A 22,091-nucleotide genomic window follows, 5' to 3' on the forward strand; every position below is an offset into this window, starting at 1 on the left:
GATATATATATATATATATATGTATATATATATATATATATATGTATATATATATATATATATATATAACATTGCTACTTCGCTGATTTTCACTTATTGCTGGGGTTCAGAACATAAGCCTCACAATAAGCGAGGGACTATTGTACAGTAATTGAATTTTTTTTTGTCTTGATCCAGTAAAACTCGTCTGCTTGCTCAGGGTATCTTAACTCCTCCACAGAGCCGTCATTCGCACCTCATGTGGTACATGTGGTGGAGCAAAATTATGTACACAGGGTCCCAGTTGCATCCAACAATAAAATGTAAAAGAAAAACAATGATAACATCTAAGATACGAACTAAAAAAAACATCAACTAAATATACACTAAGCACTAATAGCATAAAAACATTATGTTGAACATCGAGCAGATGAGCACGCATGAACACATCAACATTCAAACAGATCAGCAGCAACATGAAACAGATCAGCAGCAACATGAAACAGATCAGCAGCAACATGATGTGATTTTTTCCACAGTGATTATTCAAGAGGACACCGTATTTTTGTTTTCTGTTATCAGGTCTCTTATGAGCTTTCAGTGAGACACTTGAGCGTGAGGAGGGAACATTTGGACCTCTGCACCAGGACTGAGACAGAGGAGAGACGGACCGTGAAGCCGAATTCCAGAGATGCCTGACGGAGCACAAGCTCGGGCTCGTCAGGTTTTCGTGCACAGAAAGCTCCCACTCCCACGGACGCTCACTCTCAGTGTGCTCATTCTGGTCACTCAACACATTCCAGATAAAAGAGCAGCACCTGCTCCTCTGCCCTCCTGCCTCGGTGTTCTTTCTCTCCTCCGTGCACGATCAAAGTTTGTTTATGATTGAGGGGTAACTTTGGAGGTTACATCCAGCACTCCCACACAGCACACGCTGTGAACGTTATATAAGCTCCATCAAAGCTGGTGAGGCGTCCACAGCTGTGAGTTGAGGAAAACAACTGTCTGATTATCAAATCAGCTAAAACGCCTGCGACAACAATATTTACTGACATGTTTGCAAAGTCAAAGGTGAACGATTCATCATGCTTTTTAATCCTTGGATGCTGATCTTCAGAAATCAAGTCAGCCAGTTTATGGCGTTTATCCATCTTTATCCACTTCTTGCTTTAAGGTTGTGCAAGAGGTGAGGTACACCTCGGGCAGGTCACTAGTTCATCACAAGGACACATGGAGACAAACAAGACAATCAATCATTCACTCTCACTTACAGCCAGGGGACATTTGGAGTCACCAGTCAACCTAAAATGCATGTTTCTGGTCTGTGGGAGGAAACCCACACATGCATAGAGAGATACTAACTCCACACAGACAGTCCGCAGGCAACAGGTGAACCTGTGGCCTTATTGCTCTGAGGCGACAGCTCTAAACACTGCTCCACCGTCCCGCTAATTGAAAAATCCAACCAATTGCTGGGGTTTCCCTAAAAGACCAGACACTTCCAAAGCCAAACTACAAATACTGTAAGTGGTAGAAAATGGATGGCTGGGAAAAAAAATATCAGACAAAGTAAACAGTTTCAGATTATTCTACAATTTTTTAATCTGTTAGAGATGTACATAAATATAAATACAGACAAACACCTAAAGAACAAAGGACAACACAAATATTCACAGTACTCTGTGGGACATCACTTGAGGACCCTAAAATAAAGTTTACACCAGTTTATCTTGTGCTTACTTGTTTGTTAGCAAAATATCTAATGAACCACTGGATTTTGACGAAACTCTTAATCCTTGAATGAACTTCTACAATTGATTAACTTTTTTAGACAGCCAAACTCAAAAGGTAACTGACTAACAAACACAAAAAGTGTCTATAACTCAGTCAACTGTACAGATATTAAACTCAAACTGCAGTGTGGTAGTAGCTGAGAGTTATTCATAACACATATCCTGAGCACCATCTGGCTGCGAGAGGTATGGCATTCATGGAAGGAAAGTTACTTTTATGTATTTTTGAGACCAATCAGCTGGTAATTTATTGATGAACTGTCAAACATTTCAGTGAGGAACACAATTCAGCAGTAAAAAAAAAAAAAAAGCCTTTCCCGGTTTTTCTCTCAAAAATCTTCTGACAGTTTTTAAAAATTAAAATATTATTTTAAAAAATCATGTTAAATATTAATGTGCTGTAATGTTTTTTGCCCCTATGAGTAAAAATTGCTTTGATATCATTGTGCTTTGAGGATGTAGATCCCAAAGGTCCTTCAGTGACCATGAATCAAAGCTCTCGAACATTACGCACCAGTGTGTCATCACCAGTCAGGGCCTCTGGCTGCAGCAGATTTCATTAAACAAGGGAGGCAATCAGGATCAGGGAGTTGTTATTTCTCTCTGATGAAGCCCCCCAGAGAAGCAAAGAGACTCTAATCTGTCATTAAATGCTGCTTCCGTTGTGTCTGACGTTTGTCGTCGCACGCTACCGTGAAGTCAGAACAGACGGTTGTTTTTTGAGGGAGCAGATTCCCTGAAAGGTCAACTCTTATTTCACGACACTCGAGAGAACGAGCGTTTCTGTGGAACATGGGTCATAATTCAGAGGTGAAGCTGAAGGGTCAGTGTTCAGTCTCACACTGTCCCCATTGACGATGAGTACTCCAGTCTTTACGGAGGGTGAAGGTTATGTTTGGTCCTAGCTGCAGACACAGGCTGCTATTGAAGGGGCGGACAGGAGCAGACGCTCCAAGTCCTGACATGAGAAAAGTGCTGCTTTTTAGCAAACACTGCTGCAGCTCACATCATTAATCATAGACAGAATCCAGCCACGTTGTAGGACAAAGATGTTGCCATGTTACAGAAATACAGATGAAGCTCACTTAAGACCATTTTCAACAATAAAGCAAATGTAAAATTAAACGAAACATTAAATCTGATCCAAAAGTGTTGAGTCATCCTTTATTTTTCATGTTAGACAAACTTTCTTGTAAATCTTTGCTCTTGAGACACTTGTTTTTTTTTCAGGCTTTCTAAAGTTTTTTTTTAAGTTTTGAATACCTACTAGTTTCAGAGGAATGTTTTTATTTTTAATGAAGCCACTTCCCTCTGACCTGTGAGTAATTCTGGCACTAAAGAGCTCCTAAATGTAGGACAAGAGTCTGAGTTGTGTTGACACAAAACAAACTACACATAATTTAAATTGATCAGACACTTTGTTATCAGCAGCCCGACACATAAACACAATTTGTTCACATTTCTTTAGTTAAAACTATTTAAGAATAAAACAAAATGAAACAGTCTGACACATAAAAAGTTTAATATAACAACAAGATGATTTCCCAAAACAGCAATTAGCTGAAAACCTGCTTACAGTCAGCCTCTCAGGACTTCCAACTTTTTAATTAAAGACGATTCTCTCGTCCTTTCTTTGTCCACTTATCTTACTTTTTAATCACATGCTGCACTATAATCTGCTTTATGTGCATTGACTGAACAAACTGAGTTAAAAAGCAGCCAAAGTTCAAAGAAAAACTTTGAAAGACCTTAAAAAAGCCTGAGGAGCTTCTGATCAAGACCACTTAAAAAAGATGACATGAAAGTCTCTCATTTAAGTTGTGTTTTTCTAAATTTTAACACATTACTGTGTACTTAGCACTGTCATTTTCAGCAAGTTATACTAATTAATGCTAGTTTTCGTTCAAACAAAACTACCAGACTTAAATTAATGGATTAAAATAATAAAAATACAGTGACATGAGATTCTGGGGCCATGAATGCATCATGTATTAAAGCTATACTGCCTGCTCTTCACTTAGATTTCGGTTGTTTCAGGGTGTGGAAGTGGCTCTTTATAATAATAATAGCATCATGTTCTCCAAAGGATGCAATAAAATATCATATGTCTGGGCTACAATGACTCAAAAAGTTCAACCAAAAAAGTGAAAATGTGATTTAAACAGCCTGATTTTGTGTTCACAACTTGTAAAACTTTACTATAATCCACACACAATACTTTGCTGCGTCCCGTTGCCTTCTTCCGAAATGGAGGTAAAGTTTTGATCTGATAGGAAAAAGTTTGGTCCTTCATACAGTGACTTTGGCGCCCAGCGGATGCAGAGAGCCGCATGGAACCGACCTGGAACCGGACCAGAACCGGACCAGAACCGGACCAGAACCAGACCAGAACCAGACCTCCAGACTCATCAAGAAATCTGAGTGCCACTCGCTGGCTAACGAGGCCCATCGAGCAGGGAGGCGCATCTGGAGCCCGGTGTTCTCTCCCGACTCCACAGTGGCTTTTTTCATCTGTATTTCTCCGGAGTATTTGGACTCTTCTCGGGACCATTTTGTGTGTTTTTGTACTGGCTCTCCGAAGGTCAGACTCTCTTCAAGCGTCTGGTGCTCAACGGCTGCAGCGAGCCGATCAGAACTGGACCAGAACCAAACCAAGGCTGGTGAGTCCCCATATAAAATTTTGCAGTAGCTACTGTGCAATACATATATGCCATATTTTCCACCCTATAAGTTGTGTTTTTCTTGCATAGTTTACATGCTCTGTGACTTATACGCCAAAGTGACGTATTTATGTTGTTTTCCCATATTTATAAACCGATTTTTGGCTGAGATATGACCGTTTTCATTCATTCTGACTGAAAATATTGAGCACTAGCATTTTCAGCCGCTTGATGTCAAGTTGTATGGCATGCCGATGTATCATGTAATAGGTAAAAGTGGCTATTAATGACACAGTCGGCATGCCACAGCCTACCACCGCCGTCTGCCTGGAGCTACCGTCAAATTAGCTGCATTTTGCTGCGCTGCCCCGGCGAAATGCAGCTAATTTGACCATTAAAGTGCATTTATCAAGTAAAAGTTCAACTGAGACACACCTTTGCTATAAAGTTGAGCAAACAAATAATTGTTTTTAGGTGCTTATCTTTCTAAATTTTGAAGAAGTGCACGAGTCACTCTCTACGCGTTCATGTTTCCGCTTATCAGCTTTTGAAAACGCAGCTGATTTGACCGTCAAAGTGCATTTATAAAGGAAAAGTTAGACTAAGACACACCTTTACTATAATTTTGAGCAAACAAATAAACAAGTAACTGTTTTTAAGTGTTAATCTTGTTAAATTCTTGTTAAAGTCCTCCCGTGCACGCCTCCGTGGCTGCCATTTGCAGCCAATCGATTTTGGGCACAACACCGGCCCACATTTCTGGGTAGTCAGTGGTGACGCGTAACAAACATGACGCGCCAGCGGTGACGCATAATAGATGCAACGTATACGACAAAGTGACATATTTATGGATTTTTCCACTTTATTAAACATATTTGGACTGATGCAACTCATAAGGCCGTGTGACAGTTACGACGGAAAATATGTTAAATGTTAAAATGACATAGGTTGAAGAGTTTAGAACACTGCAAGAGTGTGGGAAGGGTTTCTAAAGCCTTAATATATATATGAATACTAAAATAAATACAACGTCGCTACTACATGGATTTTCCCTTATTGCGAGAGTCGGGGGTGATGGGGGAACGTAACACCCGCAGTAAACGAGGGACTACTGTACACAACTTGCATATAATGTGGCTCCTGTGAAGCACTCAGCACAACATTATTAACATTAAATAATAATTGATTTCTGATATTTATGAATCAGACTGTTCATGTTAGCACTGAAATGCTTGAGAAAACAATTTAAAACTAACACCCCAGTCACTATCATGCCTGATCTGAACAATAATAATAAAGAATACCTAATTTAGTCACATCTGGAGTAAAAATAGTTAATTTTCTGTATCTTTAAAATCTTTAAATCAGCTTTCAGGTCAGCACTGTGTCAAATCAGCTGAGGAGGGTTTCCTCTCTGTTAGAAGTGCGTTCAGGCTTTTACCACCTGTGTTGACTACACAATATTGTATTTCTGCACACAATTCAATTACTGGCTCTGGCTAGTGTAGCCAGGGGTGATCTGGAGTGAGTGGTTTCACTGCTGCTCCATAGAAGCGTATTGATCTTGGATCTGACTGATGTTACATAAAGATGCTTCGCTGTAAGGAGAGAACACTCTGGGGAGCACATTCACGAGGTCTTCTCTTTACTTTGAATGCATCATCGGTGCTATTTAAGGATGTTTTCCACCCTGATTCTCCTCCTGAAGTGATTCTTTGCACAAACAATGCTTTGTTACAATATCCTCAACTTATCACACCAAACAGATGAGTGGAAAAATCCCAAAGCTTGTTTAGATCAATGCCACGTTAAGACTACAAGGTCAACCTCTGTGTGTGCACATTTTAGATAAAGACTAGTTTAGTTCAAGCTGAACTTAGATTGCATCTACTTGCCCTTTAAACATCACATACACACACACAGACACACATTACTACCTGGTTGCACACCCAGAATATTCTGGCTCCAAGGTAACAGAACCAACACTGTGAAGCCCCAAAAATGTAATACAAGTAAAAACAACATTGAAACCATAAAATCCCTCACAAGCATTTGAAGAAATCTGCAACACCGATGTATGATTATTATCTGTTTGTCACTTGAGAGATCAGTCTCGTTAAAACGTCTCTATAAATATTAAAAACATGAAGTTCAACGTGTAAATGTAACTTCAAACTATTTCATGTATCTAGGATATACTCTAGTATAAAAGTAAAGGCAGTATCAATTTGTTGTTTTTTACACTGCGTTACCTTGCATCAGATAGTTACTTTGCTTGATTATCATTAATAAGTTTTATTTTGCAACACGTCTCACACGCCACAGATCAAACTGGTCCTGAATCTGAAGAACCGCAAACTTCTGTGAATGAGAGTCAAATCCAAAAGTGACGGCCGTGCAAAGGTTTAAAAAAAATAACGTTTTGCATAAACTGCCGTGTAATTAAAAAAAATTTGAAGTTATTTTGTGACAACTAATCTGCTTTGGTCTTGGCCTTGCCTATAGATATTTATACTGCAGGTAAGATGTTGATTACTAAAATCAACTCCACGGAACACCACTTTGAAAACTATCTGTTTAGCATAGACATACTGGTTAATGTGCAAGAGTTAGCTGAAAGGCTACTCGTTAGCCTGTTATAGTCACCTTAAGTTGTTTTAATGCTGTGGTTTGTTTAACAGAGAAGTCCGGATTCAGTTTTCTCACATCGTTGACTGTGTTCATGCTGCAGCTGGAAAACTTAGAAGAAACTGACTGCTGCGCTCAGTGACCAGGCTAACAAATGATACAAGCTAACGTCTTTTTCCTGTATAGCCCATTAAACACCCACATAAAACAGAACATTACAATGTGTGAGTCATTTAATACAATGAGAACCAACAGAAGTGAAAAATGTTTTTTTTCCTGCAGCTTTTGCCACTTCTCAGCCATGTTGGAGTTCAAGGCCAGGTTGGATGAGAACCTCTGACTTTATTTGTCAATTTTCCAAACTTTTTCCGATTTTTCTGACATCATGCACCGCAGAGCTGCTGAGGCATCAGAACATAAACATGGAATGATTTTAATATATTTATTGTGCTAAAGATGTGTTTTTCGTCACTGAAGCACAAAAAGTCTTCATTGCGAGTATTTTAACCAAATAAAAAATATCCCATCTATTAATATTCAACTATATTCCACTGTGTAAGTGGTTAAAGTGTCATGCAAAAACATTTGCATTCTAAAAACCTGCAGCTTCCATAAAGAACTCTGCATAAGCCTCCAACAGGGTTTCCATCAGTGTGCATGGATGTTTTGTTTTTTAAATTTCAGTAAGAAACTTAACAAGATTAAAAATACCACCATGCTGAAAAGCTTTCCTGCGTAAGTTGACAGGAATTTGAGCAAACGCTCGTCCTGTTCACCTTGTCAGCGGGCGAAGCCTGGAGAGTGTTTGCCCAACACTGAAATGAGCAGTCGCCACCGAGCAGAGGTCCAGAAAGAGCCATGCGAGGAAACTAACTCACATTCCTTACATTTCTCACTTTGTAATTATTAATGCGTCATCACTCAACACATTTACATGAGTGGCGAGGAACTGATAAGGCTGCTGTGAACGGTGAAGGCTTAGGACACGTTTTATTTGATCCAAAGCACTTTTGTTCCCACGAGATCCTGCCTGAGAACAATTCAATGATGGATCCTTCAGTAATCAGAGAGTGGTACAAATAGTGTAAACTGAGACAGACGCATCGCAGAGAGGAGGGGATGAGCCTCAACTGAGATTCTGTGTTTTCTGGGATGCTTCATGCAGGATTCTCTCTCCACTCTGTGATTACAGCTCCCACATGGACTCACACTTATCGACTCATGCACTGAGTGTGCACGCGTCCATCCAAACACACCCTGAACCAAACAGTCCACACAAACCAGGCCCACGGCCAAGAATGGATCAGCACTCAGAAGCACCCATCATGCACACTGACTCGTTCCTGTTTGGACCAGAACCAACAGGAGGTACAATACTTCAACGAGCACATCCCAGAAAGCTTTAATTACCTCCTGTTGTCATGACAGGTGGGTGATAATGTAACTGCTGTGTTAGTGCGTGCGCTTTCGTTTGTCTGTCTGTTAACTGAACATGTCATGAACGAGTGGGCTGACTTTTAAGAATTTTTTTTAAAAGTTATAATATTATGCACATCTGCAACTGATTAACTTGTAGAGTCAGTTCAAGATGGCCGCCACAGCTAATCCACCTTAGCAAGCACCCAAATGGCTACAACTCGGTCAATTTTACAGATATTGAGCTAAAACCTAATTCTGCAGTACCTGAAAACAAGATACAAACAGATCTTTAATTACATTCTTGTCGTTAGACAGTCATTCCTGTCTGTTTGTTAGCAAAATACCTCATATGACAGGTTTTAATGAAACTCTCAGAAATTAATCACTGGACGTGCATGAGCAATGAGCATCTGGTTATCTTTTGGAGTCAATCTCACTGAAAATGACAATAACTCAGCCAATTTTCCAGGTACTGAGGAACTTCTTGTGGTAGTGGCTTCAAGGAATGCTATTTTCACTGGATCTTAATTGATGCAGAACACTGGAGGAGGAACCGAGCAGGATGAGTCATGTAAACACTGAAACGGACGAGCGTTGATGGCATTTTGTCAGAAAATCATCCTTTCTTCCCTCGCGCAGAGTTTTGGTGTGTTTGTCGTTCGTCTGGATCGAAACAACTGCAGCTTGTGCAGCTTCCAGTTTCTAACAGCAGAGAAACTCCAAATCAAAGTTTAATTGAAGCATTTCGCGTCACCTTAATGAAATTTAATAATTAACGAAAAGAAAGTTGTGAGCAGTCCTCAGGGGGAACTCCCGCATCAAAAACAGATCCTCAGACTAAAGGCAAAGGACGGTGAGTGTCAGAGATCAAATTCCCCTGGTATGTGGAAAACCAACTGCATGTCATATTTAAAGAAGCAGACTTTATTGTTTGGCATATTTGTTCAGAATTAGAACTGGAGGCTGCTGCTTCGTTTCATATTATCTGCCTGGGAGAAAAATGTGGTTACAAAGTGATTTAATTTCAGCAGCTCCGGTGCAAACAGGAACTCCTTTGTGAAAGTAATGAACAAACAGAGCGCTTTCCTCCTCTTTGACAAACACGGTCTTAATTCACAGTGAATTCAGAGAATATTAAACTAATTTAATGTTAATAAAATGTAAATCTTTCCCAGATGAAAGCATGAATAGGAAAAGCTTGCATGGAAAATTGGAAAAATGACTTTTTTGAGAGTCAAACACACACACAAAAAAAGAACCTTGCAGCAGAAATAACACTAAAAATGTCTAAAAATGATTTACCTGCGAGTTAGTTCCACCTGAGAGCTCTGCCCTGATGACTCCTTCTGCCTCGCACAGATGATTGAACCACATGCTTCCTGTTTCACTGCTTCATGACAGCTGGGAGGTACAGCCATGGAGGAGGGAACTCCCTCACTGACCTGCAGCGTGACTTTGATTTTAAAACTAATTTAAATCTGAGCCGTAGAAAGGTTTGAACAGATAACATCAACGTCAGCTCTTTATAAAGAGACATCAGGTGGAAAACACATTAAACTGTCCTCTAAGTCAATGTCGCCTTGTTGTCACTGATAGTTCACAGCTTGTCTGTTTATTCTACGCCTTCCGCTGCCCTGCTCATCTTTTTGTGTACTTGAAGCGCTCTCAGGGGCTGATGTGGTCGGACTTGTTCCTCCAGTTCCACGCACAAAAGCCCCACATGTGATCCGGCACTGAGGTATTAAATTCAGGCCCTGCACCGAAACACAAGCGCCTGCTTCAGCCGACAAAAACAACTTTTGCAGCAAGAGGACGAGAGATTAGAGCGGGGTTCAAATGCACACAGAGAGAAAACACAAAGATGGATGAAAGTAGGAAAACAAGCAACAAGAGGTGGGAAATAAGAACCTGTGGGGGGCTGAGTCAGAGTGGACCGTCTAGACAATGGACTTAGTCTCCCTGTCTGTGGCTGGGTTAGTGGACGACTGCTGTCCCGTATCGAGTTACACAACTCAAATCTGAGGGAGGAAAACAAAAGGAGCATTGTTCTCTGCTCCTTAACTCGGAGAAAGTGACTTCTTTCTTCTGTCTTCATCGTATCGCTGCAGGAAGTCTTCTTACAGTTGTCATGAAAACCTCTCAGCCCATAAAACACCTTAGCAGTCTGCGATAGCCAAAAGGTACGACGGGTTAGCTGTCAAAGACATTCCAGGGCAGGAATGTAATGTTTTATGTTGCCCTTTGATCTGCGCTCGGGAAGTTAAAGAAAATAAGCTGCAAAAGAATAAAATTAAAAGAGGATAACTCCATCAAAGCTACACGGCCCTGTTTAGTACTTGAGCAGGTGCCGCTGTGGCCCTTTGATTACACCTGGGCCCCTCGGGCATTTCCAGTCTCCAGTTTCTCAGAAATATATTTATAAGTCTCTGGGCCGGACAGGAAACTGAAAGAAGGTGAAGGTGGAGGGAGTCTGACAGCAGATGGAGTGAAGCAAGAGATCAATAAATGGAAATCAAAGCGGGAGAAGAGTCTATTTAAAGATGATGGAGTCTGAGACGACTCGTGTCCTCCGCCAGAACAGGAGACAGCTACGAGAAACATTCAGACTGGAGAAGTTAAATATTCTGTCAGACAGATGCCTCCACTCAGTTTCTTTCAGAAAAAACACAACACAGCATTTACAAAAACTTTTTTTTTTTTTTACATAAAATAAACAAGTATTTGTAGGTGTAAATGCTGCTCACTAAGATAAATCTGAGCCAGAGATTAATGTGTGCCTGTTAGCTAAATTTTCCCTGAGTCAGTAAACACATTTCAATGCAACTTTTAAGAAAGTATTTATTAAACATACATTTACTGCTTATTAACTTTTTGACACAACTCGGTTCAAGATGGCCACCTCAGCTAATTAACCTCAGGAAACACTAAAATGACAAAAACATGTTCAGTTTGACAGATTGAGTTGAAATTTGATTTTTCACTGTAGATGAAAGTCACCATTAATTTAATTTTCAAGGTTTGACCGAAACAGCTAATTTTTCAAGACATCCATCCATCCATCCATCCATCCATCCGTCCATTCGTCCATCCGTCCATCCGTCCGTCCGTCCGTCCGTCCGTCAGTCCATCCATTATCATTACCCGCTTCTTCCTTTTCAGGTCACGAGGGTCACCGGTGCTAATATCCAGCAGTCACTGCGTGAGAGGCAGGGGACACCCTGGCCAGGTCTCCAGTCCATCCCAAGGACGTACAGAGACCAACGAGACAAACAACTACCGTGTTTTCCGATGTATAACTTGCTCCGGAGTATAAGTCGCATCAGTCAAAAAAAGCATAATGAAGAGGGGAAAAACATTTATAAATCGCTTCAGCGCATAAGTCGCATTTATTATGCATCACTGCTGACCACTTTTTGACTTTCGACCGACATCACTACTTCTCATTTCAGACAGAAGATCAAAAAATGCATAATTACTTTGTAAATAGACATTTAACTTGATTTCTAAATGACGATTAAAAAAATCATTAATACTGTTTCACAGTTGATTTAAAATGAGTGGTTCACTTCAACATTTAGAAATGGTATGAACTAAACACACTTTTGATTTATCAAGATATTGTAAAATAGTAATGATAATATAAAAAAGAGTGTTCTTTCAATTGATTACTTCAGGATACAATTAAACAGTCTCTGGATGAGCTAATTAGTATTTCTGGATTCAAATCAATGAAATAACAGTTCCTGTCCCGTGAAGGTCCTCAGAGGCAGGTTTTGGTCGGAGGTCGAGTTCACTACACACTTCAGATGTCTCATTGTGATACTCTTTTTTTATTTTTATTTTTTACCGTGTGACCTGAGAGAAACATGAGCAGGTCACATTATCTGACTGCAACCTTTAAAATCATAATATGGATTTTATGTAAAAGCACAGGATGTGACAGCAAACTGGAACACTGCTGGAGAGAACAAAGAAAGACAAGACAATGCCCACACACCAGAGGAAGGCTTTGACTCATTGGCCTTTTGTTCTGCATCACTAAAACTCATAGGACAAAAATGAAAGGGACAGGTGAACACACACAAACACACGACTCATTGCAGTCCATTCAGAGGATAAACATCGTTGCAGGTTTCTATAAAAAAGCAGGTGAGTGGAGGCGCTCCTCGCAGGAAGATAAGGCCGATCAATAAAACTGGAGGGAAAGATAAGGCTGAGATGAGGTCAGTGCAGCACGGTTGACTCGCTAACGTTCGTTAACAACCCAATATTCCCAGGATGAGATAATGGCACGGTCAGGAGCGCAGAAAGGGAACATTTCAGCAGTGAGGTCAAACAACTAACAATGCAGTCGCTGTTCAAAGGAGCTCATGGCCTCAACATGTCTTACAGTGAAGGAAAGAGAAATCCAGATCTGTCACTGGAAGAGATGATTGACAGAAACAAGTGTGTGGGCCATGAAGATATACATCATCATCAAGACAAATTCACCCAATACTGGCTCACATTTTGTTACACATGAAGGAGCTGTGAGGTTCAGCACTTTACATTACCCATGCTGTGAACCTGTGATAATCAGCAGGAAACTGTTTCTGATGTCTGACAGCTGGGTTTAAACTTAATCTACAAAAACATCAGAGGTGTTTATTCATGATGAAATAGACATCTTATAAATTTAAGACAATGTAGAAAGTGTGATGTGACATATTTTAGAAAAAGAAAATCTTCCGATGCCAACATATTCTCTACAACATTGTCAGGATGTGCAGCAAAACTGCTGGCATAGCCCTACAGAACCTCACAAGACGAGGTCAGTGAACAAGGTCAGGCTGATTCTGGCAGATCCTGATCACCCACTTCATAGTGAGTTCAGGTTGTTTCCATCTGGACACAGGTATCTGCTGCCCAGATTAGAGTTTCGTTCGGTCCCAAAGAATTCAACCCAACCTGGCCCCAGCCCGTTCCGAACCCCACCCAACCCGATGAATTAACAGTAATTACAGGTAAACCTGACACACATTTTTAATTAAGCTTTGACTGCTTATATAGTTTATTAACGGTCGGCGGACGCACGCGGCTGAATAAAAGGGGGCAGAAGATCGGAGCTGAGGGGGTGTTTGCCCTTTCATGGCCGTCAAAGTGAATTAAATCCCTGCTTCTCATTCTGCATTATTCAGACACGGACCCTGCTCTGACATGTCTGCCTTGGGATCTCACCTGTTTGGGTCATCGACCGCATGCGTCCACTGAGTGCAGCGGCCATTTGGGAGATGGATCACTTCCTGGCAGTAGCCTACTAGTAGTCCCATCTGAAGCTTAAATGAACTTTATTTGACCTCTTTCAAGGCCGGCAAATTTGCGGTGAAATGGCTGCTTGCGGCTGGTGATTGCATGACAGGTCATGTTGCCATATAACTGAAATGTATGGCAAGCCATGTTGCCATATGATTGGATCGTGGCTGCTCCGCTGATGCAATCAAAAGCCAGACACCGACTCTGCCTGCCCATCCAGCACATTATCATGGCCCGGCCCAGCCCAAATTTGAGCCGGGCTGGACCGGGCTTTGGTCCTGTGTTAGAAATGACAGCTCTACCACTCTGTCAAATGGCCGCGTGCGGCAGGTGATTATATGGCAGGCCATGTTGCCATATAATTGGATCGTCAGCTGCATGCGTCCACTGATGTAATAAAAAGCCCATCACCAGCCTGGCCCGCACATTAGGCACATTATTATGGCCCGGCCTGACCCTAATTTGGATCGGGCCGGGCTCTGGGTTTGAGTTAGAAATGACAGCTCTAGCCCAGATGTTGGACAAACAGACTGAAAAACTCATTCATCCCTGTAGCAATCAGGCTTCTCAACAAGCAGTGATGATTCCTGTTATTTTAATGTCTCAATGTTTTGTCTAGTATGGATGTTTTGTGTGACTATTGACTGTGAAACAAATTGCCCCTTGCGGTTAATAAAGATTCTTGAATTTGAACTTGGACACATAAATCCAACCTTATCTTGCCTAAATCAATTAGCAGCTTTACCCCCAGAGATAGATGAGGTGAATAACTGATCGTTTGGTCTTGGAACAATGTTCTGATGTTATACTAACTTGTACCACTCCTTAAAACATTCCTGCAGACCCCCTGCCCCCACTCCAAGGACAAGGGCACTCCCTGAGTGGCCTTATCCAGCAGAATGCATCCCACCTCCTCACTGGAAAAAAACGCTCAGGAGTGAAGAAACAAAAGGTCAAAGGCGTTGACTCTGATTGCAGCTTTGATTTTTAGTCTCAAGAGTTTAATAAACTCTCAAACTGATGACTAACTTTGTAAACAAACTCTTCTAATCCACTCCAGTGTTGCTACACCATCTTAAGCTTGTTTAAGGTGCCCCTTGAAGCTGAAAATCCCACCACGTCCTAACTCATTAAAAATATTGTTTCCTTAAGTTGTAAGTAAACAAAGATAAAAATAGTGCAATACTTCTTCAGCAATGAGGAAACACCAGCACTTGTGGACAAAGATTAACTCGGGCATGTTCTTTGTCTGGGACTTGGATATTATCCCATTTTCAGCTTGACTAAGAATAATTGTGAAGCAAATCAGAATTAAACTTGAGCTCAATCACGCTGCAGGACCACACACTGTGTTCTGGTATCGTAAACCATCTGGTGCAGAACAGCAGAATAACGTATATTCACAGAATGCTACTCACCATGAAAACCTCCTTTAATGCTTCTCATAATAAATTAGTGCAAACAGTCGCACTCATCTTTAACCTGCAAAGGTGTACAGCCTCGTTTACAACGGTTTCAGATTGTGAGCCCTGTGCGAGATGAATGAAGGCGATGCGTTTAAGTGTAAGAGCGTGGTACTTTCTCCTCTTATGACCTGGTCTAAAAGTCCATGAGATAAGTGTAGAACGGAAGAAAAAGAATGAGGTAATGGAAGAGCAAACGGTGAGAAAATGGGATGAAAAGAGGAGCAAATAACACATGAGGAGAGTATTTAAGCAACTGGAAAGAAATCGGAGTGGAGGAAGGGATCATTAGGGTTTGATTGGATGGTCGGCCTGAAGGGAAAAGTCTGTCAAGAAGCTCAGCGTCATTACAAATGTGTTCTGCCCACTTCACCATCTGCCATGTTGTGAACACATGACAAACTTCCCGTACATTTATACGCCACAGAACAATACTGTGTTGTTGGTGCTGGGTGGGACCTCTTTCCCTCTCACAAAGCAGAATTTTTAGTTGCATGTTAAATGCAGGGACGACCGGGGGTGTCTTTCAACATCACAGTACTTGATGGACCTTGATTGCATCCTCCAATTTTTAGGTCGCTAAGCAAATGGTCAGCAGAATTAGTGTTTCATCAGCTGCCATGGCTTTAAGGTCACACACATGCACACGCACACACACACCCACACACACACACGCTCCTCTGGGAGCTTAAACAGCTGAACGAAGACATCACATCAGCTGTCGGGCTGACTCTGCTGGGAGACGAGCACCAAAGAGACAGACTCTTAACGCTGTCGTCAAAAATCTCCCATAAGGCTTTTAGGTAGCAGACAGGGCTTCAAAACAACAATAAAACACCTTTAAACAAAAAGCCCAGATTTGTTTTAGGCAATAATTATGTATTTTCTTAGGTAAGCTATTTAATTAATAAATGATACAGAGTTCTTTAATTTCTTTAGCAGCTGTTTAGTGACTGAAGTCTGCAGATCATCAAATGTTCACTTTCTCCCCTTGAAGATTTGTTGCCAGAACAGGACAGCTGCTTGTTTCTGGGTCTTTTGACTTTTATCTTTAGCAACTTATAATACAAGCTCATGTGCTTTTATAGAAGCGGCAGACATTGTTTTTTATTGCAGTAAAGAAAAGGTCACCAAAGACCATAAAGAGTCAGTCAAAAGACTGTCCATCAACATATCCTGATTACAATCCAGGTAGAAAGATCTAACAAAGTTAAGTCAGGTCCTCTGCATGGATTAAAAAAAATATGGTATGGTATGAAGTTTATTCATTTTTAAAAAAGTACAAAACAATTCCATAACAATATATAAAAAGATACAAAAAAATTTAAAATGAAAGGCAGCAGAAAGAAGAAAAAATCTTATTATATCTGCCCCTTTTTTCAAACAATTATTTCAGACATATTAATTTTCAAGTAACAGAACAAAATGAATAACTTTCTAATTTTTCTAATTCTAATAAAAAACACACACTAAGCTACTTCATATATACTTTTTTAACAATCTAGATTTGATCTTTTTCTTAAATGTACACATTGACTTGACATTTTTTACATCATTCTCTAGACCATTCCACAATCCAACTCCTTGGATTGAGGTAGACCTTCCCTTCAGACTAGTTCTGAATTTTGGTTTGACAAATATTTCTATCCCCTTAAGATTGTAACAACTTTGTCTTTTAACAAAATTTCTTTGGATATTTAATGGTAATGTGTTATTTTGAGCCCTATACATAACTGATAAAATACTATAATCTACCAAATCATGAAACTTCAGTAACTTCAGTTGATAAAATAATGTGCTTGATGGGTGACAGTAATGCTTTCTGGAGATAATTCTTACAGCTCTTTTCTGTAAGATAAAAATAGGTTTTGTAAATGTTTTACACGCTTTCCCCCAAACATCAATGCAATAGATTAAATGTGGAACAATGATTGTGCTATACAACATGTACAGAGCTTTATCATTTAATAATTCCCTGACTTTGTACAGTACTGCAATAGATTTAGATATTTTTGTTCTTACAGAATTTATGTGATTTTTCCATGTGAGCTGTTCATCAATGATTACACCCAAAAATTTCATCTCATGAACTCTACAAATCTCAACACCCTCAATTTTAAATGGATCGTCAACAGTTTTCTTTTTGTTACTAAATATCATGTATTTAGTTTTATCTAAATTTAATGATAATTTATTAATTTTAAACCAAGTTTGTATTTTATCAAATTCTGTCTTCATCAGTTCCAACATCCGTTTTACATCTTTACCCAAACAAAAAAATGTGGTGTCATCTGCAAAAAGGACACATTTGAGGAGTCCTGATACATTCACTAAGTCATTCACATATAAAATAAATAACTTTGGTCCAAGTACAGAGCCTTGAGGAACTCCACAAGTGATATTGCACAAGTCAGATCTTACACCATTTATTTGTACAAACTGTTTCCTATCTTTTAAATAGCTAGATACCCAGTGTAATGCTGGTCCTCTTATACCATATTTATTTAATTTTTCAAGGAGAATAGTGTGGTCAATAGTATCAAATGCTTTTTTTAAATCAACAAAAATACTAACACAATACTGTTTTTGATCGACAGCAGTAGTTATTTGTTCTATTATTTCCATGAGTGCCATTGATGTAGAGTTTTTTGCTCTAAACCCATACTGACTGCTACTTAGAATGTTTTGTTTAGTAATAAATTTATCTAATCTGGTCACAAACAGTTTTTCTAGAATTTTTGAGAATTGTGGTAATAAGGATATTGGTCTATAATTATTGAACACACATTTATCACCATTTTTAAAGAGAGGAACTACCTTAGCTACTTTCATATTGTCTGGAAATATTCCTTTTGAAAATGATAAATTACAAATATATGTAAACGGCTCGATAACATAACTCATTATGTCCTTTACAAACATCATATCCATGTCCACCCAGTCTTTTGATCTCTTATCTGTAAGATTCTTTACAACATTCATTATTTCTTCTTTGTCAGTTCCATTAAGAAAAATACTGTTGTCACAACTTATAACTGAATGGTTCACATTATTGTCTACTTTTGGTATTTTAGCAGCAAGTCTTGATCCAACGTTCACAAAATGACGATTGAATCCATTTACAATTTCATTTTCATCATGGATTTCATTGTCATCCTTCAAAAAATATTGTGAAATACCTGTTTTTGCTTTATGACTTTTCAGAACACTATTTATTACTTGCCATGTTGCTTTCATATCACCATTGCTTTTATTTAATAAATCACTATAATATTCCTTCTTGTGTTTCCTTATAATCGCTACTAATTTATTTTTATACTTCTTATATTTCTCTTCAGCCTCTTGTGTTCTCAATTTCAAGAAACATGTATACAAATAATTCTTTTTTTTACAAGCATTTCTCAACCCTTTCGTCATCCATGGTTGGTCAACAACATTTCTCTTTGTACAATTATTTTGCACACAATTCTTTTCATACAGAGCTCCTAAAATATTCATAAACTCATCATATGATCTGTTCACATCATCAACATACACGTCTTTCCAGCTTTGTTTATGTAAATCATCTTTTAATTTGTCCATTGGATATATATAAATATAAGAAATTAAAACTTGTTGAGAGAGGAGTGAAGAAAGCCGTCTTTGTAAAAATAACCTGTCCATCATTAAACAGGGGAGTAGGGTGAGTCAGGTGTGGGTGGTTCATCTTTTCCACCCATATTTTTTTATGTTGTTGATCCGGGGAGTTGGTCGGTGACCCTCCGATCACAGGCCCAGTCTCTCTAACCTCTGCACCACCACTCCCCCCATTACTGTTATTGCAGTATCACTCAGCCCTCTGTGGTCATCTGGGCACTAACGGCCAATTGTTAGGCTGATGGTCCTTCATCATGTGAACAGCTGGTTCTGGATGTCAACAACAAACTGGTTGATCCACTATGAGAAGGTGCTATTTATAAGACTGAGTTTGTTGCAGCTTCTCCGACTGAAGAAGTCTTTTGGATAAAAGATGAAACGTTTCAACAAGTTTTACATTTTTTAATTTTATTTTTATAATTTTTTAATCCATCCAGAGGACCTGACTTGACTTTGTTAGACTGTCCCTCAACTTACTTTGAACACAAAAATAATTATGAGCATTTCATAATCATCTTGTTGGTTTAATCACCCGTTTAAAAAAAAAAAAAGGACTCAGTTGTTCTGGCAAACAAAGCCCATACCATAAAAATACCTCCACTGTGTTTGACAAGTAAAGTGGAATGCCTTGGCTCGTAAATCCTTTCATAGCTTCTCTCATTATTCAAACGTTTCTGTCCTTGAGTTTTGCTGTTAGCTTTAACCTTCCTGCTACTCTTGGGTCAAAATGACCTTGAGGCCACGGTTTTAAGGTCATTTTGTAGGGTAAAGATAACGCGTAACTTTGGCACCAAACAGACTAAACTACAGGAAAGATTTGAACTTACAGGTTTTAAAGTCATGATCTAGGATTTTTTGCAGTGTTTACTTTTAATGTTTCCTGACACTTCAGTTTTTTTGTTTTCTTCTATGTTTTCATTGTGTTGTTTGTTTCCTATTTTTTCCCAGTCCCTCGGTTAGTTTCTGCTCCTCTGTCCTGCCACACCTTCACCTGTTCCCCATTACCCTTAAGCCGCCTGACTCCAGTTTCCTCAGCAGCTCCAGACCTTTTGATATTCCTCCCTCTCAGGAGCCTGTCATTGTTATGGGCTGGAACTTGTGCCACCAGAAACTGAATTTGAAATGTTTTGAAACTGAATTTCACTCAGTTGAAACCGGGCTCACTGTGTGCCTCATGCCATGCCTGGGTTTCCTCAGAGTCTCATTGACTTTCATTTTGTAGATGTTACTGCCATACCAGCCTTTTGTTTGTCCTCTTTGTTTTTGATTATCTTTTTCTTTTTATTATCAGGTTCATCTCTGGGTACTGCAATAAAAAAAGCTCAACAGGATCCATTATTACCATGAAAAAGTAATTTTCAGTTATTCACTCTGACTTGGATTAACTGTTCATGGACTGCAGATTACAGCCAAGTATTGTAAATGAAAAGACTAGGGTAGGATTTTAAATCTAATTTTTAAACCCAAATAATGAGAAACAGGCCGCACGTGGTCACTGGTAGTCTATTCCACCTGATTACATAGACGCTGTCTGGAGCGTGTTCAGAGTTTCTGTTCGTTTCATTTGGATAGCTGCTGCTGTTGAGTCTTGTGTTTACGACACAACTGAACTTCACTTGTCTCAGTTTCATCAGAATGACAAAAATCAAAGCTCCTGAACAGCAAAACTGAAGTGTACACATCAACTCTCTGTCTTGAGTGTGTGATGTGAAGTGATGGAAAACAATCTGTTGCGTGCCGACTTCGACCCAAAGCAGTGTTTAAGTTGTCTCAGTGATTGCTGTGTGGTAATGAGCCCTCACCCGACTATCAGCGCTTCTTTAGTCCCTAATTACAGGAGTGGTTCACCGCTCAGCCTCCAACAACTGACTGCACACTTATTGTCCCTCTATTGTCAGGTTTTCTCCTTCACTTACGTCAACACTCAGCCCTAACCACCAGGCTCTGAATCCTCAGGTCAGAGGTCAACTCTGGCCTCCGGTCTCCACGACGACAGCCTAGCAGCCCCCAGGACTCCCACACACACACACACACACTCTCAGAGGAAGAAAAAAACAGCTTCTGTCCCCAAAACTCTCCAGGAGTTTCAGCTCAGAACAAATTCTTTTTACCAAACTTGAGTTGAAGATCACTGAAGCTGCAGACGGGCTTGAACTAAAAGGCAAAGATATACGGCTCCATCTTTTTTAACACACACTGAAAAACAAAGCAAGTGCCCACTCTTCTTCTGATTCACAGGATCCTGTCTAGTTGAGAGGATCCCCGTCTTATTAAGCCTTAAAGCCAACGTAAAGTTGTAGAAGTGCACAGATGATCAGCTCAACATTCAGTGCTGCTGCTGCGTGAGAGAGATCAGCAAAACTCACCGTCCTCTGAGCGCACGTCATCTCTCTGGGCATCAGTGGTCCTCTGCTGCAGTTTGGATTAAACAAAAAGATGTGGCTGGACTGGACACTTTCCCCCAGATTTCCTAGATGAACAGAGAATCTGGATGAGGCTGCAGCTGGAGCCGCAGAGACCAGGACCGGGTCTTTTCCCTCCCAGAGCTTTGAACAGCAGAGAGCAGAGTGAGAGGAAACACAGGGAGGCAGGGAGGCTGTCCCACTCCTGTTTCCCCCCTCCTCCTTTCCATATCAGCCCCAAGAGGCTTTAAATGAAGAGGAGCTACAGCTCCATCTACCAGCAAAACTGAAAAAGTGCACAGATGTGGCATTTTTGCAGAGAATCCACAGATGAACTTGATCGCATCTTTAGAAAATATTCCCTGTCTGTTTTTTTTCCAATGATCTGTTTTGATATTCATGTTTCAGAATTGAGTTATTTCAAAATGTTTTTTTTTTATATTCTCCAGTGTATTATGTACACAATTTTAATCTGAACTAAATGCAAAACAGCTAAAAGTTCTCGTTACAGTGTGTAAAAATCAAAAGTATTAACAGGGATGAACTTTTAACATTTTTAAAAAGTAAAGAGATGCATTAGACAAAATAAATATAGATGAATATTTAGACTAAATCTCACAATTTAGTTTCAAAATAATCGGAGTAAGAATTTATGAAGTGTGGATTTTTGACTTAGACTATAAAGAAAACTGTATTTGTGCACATTTTCTGTCCTTCAGCCTCAAAGTTGATATGTGTATGTCTTTTTGTTGTGATGTGTGCTTTTTGATTTTTTTTATAGTTTATCTGGATTTTAATTTGTATTCTTCTTCTACAGTT

General features: G+C 39.7%; 1 protein-coding gene across 1 annotated transcript in view; it reads right to left on the reverse strand.

Moving 5' to 3' along the window:
* The window catches only part of n4bp3 (NEDD4 binding protein 3), a 37,966-nt gene extending 16,538 nt beyond the window's left edge, over nt 1–21,428 (reverse strand). Inside the window, exon 1 of the mRNA XM_037675933.1 lies at nt 21,237–21,428. The gene's annotated coding sequence lies outside the window, so the exon portion shown is untranslated. The remainder of the gene's footprint in view (nt 1–21,236) is intronic.
* Nucleotides 21,429–22,091: the final 663 nt, after the last annotated feature.

Source organism: Nematolebias whitei, chromosome 4, assembly GCF_014905685.2.
Source record: "Nematolebias whitei isolate Nwh7 chromosome 4, NemWhi1, whole genome shotgun sequence".
NCBI classification, from domain to species: domain Eukaryota; kingdom Metazoa; phylum Chordata; class Actinopteri; order Cyprinodontiformes; family Rivulidae; genus Nematolebias; species Nematolebias whitei.